The sequence below is a fragment of the Orycteropus afer genome, unplaced genomic scaffold, assembly GCF_000298275.1.
Source record: "Orycteropus afer afer isolate SDZICR_OR568_19922 unplaced genomic scaffold, OryAfe1.0 scaffold00468, whole genome shotgun sequence".
NCBI lineage: Eukaryota > Metazoa > Chordata > Mammalia > Tubulidentata > Orycteropodidae > Orycteropus > Orycteropus afer.
The window spans coordinates 2,115,154-2,118,654 of NW_006922055.1; positions in this window are offsets into that span (position 1 = coordinate 2,115,154).

Consider the following 3,501-nt stretch of genomic DNA (forward strand, 5'->3'; position numbering starts at 1 on the left):
AGAATTTGGTTGGTTCTATGTGGGTCGTCTTGACATTTTTCTCTTCTGCATCCCTCTCAAGGAGCTCTGGTGGCATAGTGGTCAAAGCATTTGGCTGCTAACCAAAAGGTCATTGGTTCAAACCCACCCACCACCCCATGGGAGAAAGATGAGGCAGTCTGCTTCTGTAAAGATTACAGCCTTAGAAACCCCATGGGGGCAGTTCTACTCTGTCCCATAGGGTCACTATGAATCAGAACTGACTGGATGGTAATGGTTTTTTTTTTTTTTTTTTTTTTACACTCTTCTCACTTCCAACATATACACAGCGCTTTTGGGTAACTGCATCAAGACCAGACTTGATAAAACACACTTCTCTGTTCAAGCATTTGTGAAAATCAAAGAATTAACATTCTTGATCTCAAAACCACTTTTCTACTGCCTCAAGTTTGCAGTAATCTCTGTTTTCTGATTTCCCATAAAGTATACCTTTATCTATTTTGTGGCATAAATTACTGTCTGTCATTTATTTTAGCTCTCTATGAGGAAATTTGCCATATTTTTGTACAACTGCAACTTCCTTGAGAAAAAGATTCTTGCCTTGTTTGACTCTAGAAACAGTATGGAGTAATGAAAAAAGTCAGAGAGTTGAGAGTTCTGGCTATATTCATATAAGGTGTGAGACCCTGACCAAGTTAATTCATAACTTCAGTATTCATATTTATAAAATGAGGATGATTGGATGATGGAAACTAGCACAAAAATTTAAGATAAATATTAAATGAGAAATAAATGTGGAATACTTAACATATAATAGATGCTCAATACTATTTTTTTTTAATATAAATCTTAGAACCTAATATAGTAATAGTTACCACTCATTGGGTGCTTACTAAATACCAGGCTCTTTGCTTTAAATTGTTTCATCCTCAAACAGCTCTGTGAGGTAGATTTTATTAATTTCCTTCTTACAGATAAGGAAATCAAAGTTTAAAGATATCCTGCTCAAGTTTATTGTGCCACCAGGTAGTAGAACAGGAAGCTGAAAGCCCTTCTGTTTGATTTTAGAAGCTGTACTTTTATGCATTATGCTATTTGCTTTGAAAAAGTCTTGCTGAAAAAATTACTAACACACAAATGTAATAATTAGTTAGGCTCCATATATAGGCTCAAAAGACACATTTAAGAACATTTAGCAGACATGGGCTTAAGAAAACTCTGTAATAGGAAACATGTTTGATATGCTTTCCTTCTGAGTTTGAAATAAACAAATCCTCCTTCAGTGCTTTTCCCCTCCAAATCCATGGAAATTGCAATCATAACTGGAGTAATTTTGAGTGGATTACATAAAATCATAATAAAGGGGCCAGAATCCAGCAGTGATGAGGATATAACAAAATATTAGGGACATATTTTTCATACTTGACTAATTTTTCTGATGATTATTTTCCTTCACTAGCATTGAAAATCTAATATAATACGTTTCTTCTGTATCACTTTCCTGTTTCTCCTTCCTGCTTCTAAGAGAGACTTCAGTTGCCAGAATTCTGGTTATTTAATACCAAGAGTTTTCAAACTGGACTTTGAGGCATTTTGCACTCATTCAATGATATGCTTTGAAAAAGTCAGTTGCCTAGAGGTCTTGGAAATATTGACTTTTTAAAAAATGAAACCATTCACTTGGGTGTCATCAACAGAGCCAGGGGTGTAAATCATGTATAATCAGCTCCAAATTGACATCTTGCTGAGAGCAAGAAATATGAGTGGGTTATATGAGTTCCCTGTAATCCACAAGGCAATTGCTCTAGCCAAATCTGTAGCAGGAAAAAGGCGATTTTTTTTTTTCCCAAAGACTTACAAAAACCATAAAAGTCTACATCCATAAAGGTTCCTCTGCACACATTCTTTTATATATTTTCTTCTCTCTTGCATCATTTGTTCTCTGATTCATGGTCTACATGTAGTACATGGAATTTAATTCTCTAGATAATTCCATCAGGTCAGAGACAGTCTTATATTTACTTCTTTGCATTATTGCTATATAATCCAATGCCATATTAGACATACAAACCAGAAAAATCAAATCCATTGCCATTGAGTTGGTTCTCACTCATAGCAACCCCTTGTGTTATCAAATAGAACTAACTGCTCCATAGGATTTTGTTGGCTTCTGAGGCACAACTGTGTGAGTTCAAACCACCAACCTTAAGGTTAGTTTGTTGTTGTTGTTATGTGCCGTGGCACTGGACCCAACTCATAGCGACCTCTCCTTGGGTTTCCGAGGCAGTATCACTAAGGAAGTAGATTGCTTAACCCAGACAAATGCAAACCATTTGTGCCACCCAGGGACTTTTTAAGCACACAGGAGGAGCTTAATAAATGCTTTCTATTTGACTGAAGATGTCTCTTTAAAACTTAAGTTCTTTTGAGTAGAGAGAATAAAAAGAGATGCTTATATAACATAAGATTTAAGCGAGGGTGTTTCTCAAGTCAGACAGACTAGTATGACTTTATGAAGATAGTGAATTCTTCTAAGCTTTATTTCTTCATCTGTAAAATAGCTATATCAATGGCATACCTCCAATTGCTGTGTAAGGGTTAAATGAGATGATGTATTTGTGTTAGCAAAGTTCTCTGGGAAAATTTCCAGTTCAGAGGTCTGTCCAATCCCAAGAAAGCACTACTTTTATGCTGTTCTTGTTTGTTTATTGTGTGAAGTATACACATAACAACATATTTGTGGTAAGTATACTGTTTTGGTTCTCTAGTTCCACTCTAACAGAAATACCACAAATAGATGGCTTTAACAAACAGGAGTTTATTCTCTTACAGTTGGGAGGTTAGAAGTCAAGTGCCAGCTCTAGGAGCTGAGTGAAAGCCCTGACCTTGGGCTTCAGCGCTGCTTCTTGTTCCTGGCTCACTGAGGCTGGATGCTTCTCTTAATGCAGGCAGCTGGTGGGTGCTGAGGCTGACGAAGACAAGGTTGACAAATAAAATGGCACAGTCTTGAGATTACCAAACAACATGGCACGCTACTAGTTCAAGTTAGAAACAGTCCCAAAATTGGCAGGCAACCATGTCAAATGGCTGAACAACAACTTGGCTATGTGCAGGATCCAAGCATGCCAAAAGCTCCAGAGACCTTCCTCAATGCTTCTTCTTAAACATCACATCCCTAAGGAAGCTACTCAGCTGCTCCAGTAGATTCCACCCTGGAGTTGATTACCAAACTGATCATGGAGAATAACTACATCCAGCTGCCCAGCCACTCAAAACCAATCCCAGCCAAGTTGGCAAACAACCTTAACTACCACATATACCAAAACCAAACTCAACACCGTTGAGTTGATTCTGACTCATACAAGCGGTATAAGACATAGTAGAACTACTCCATACAGTTTCCAAGGCTGTAAATCTTTATGGAAGCAGACTTCCACTTCTTTCTCCTGCACAGCAGCCAGTGGGTTTGAACCTCCACCCTTTTGGTTAGCTTCTAAGTGCTTTAACCACTATGCCACCACA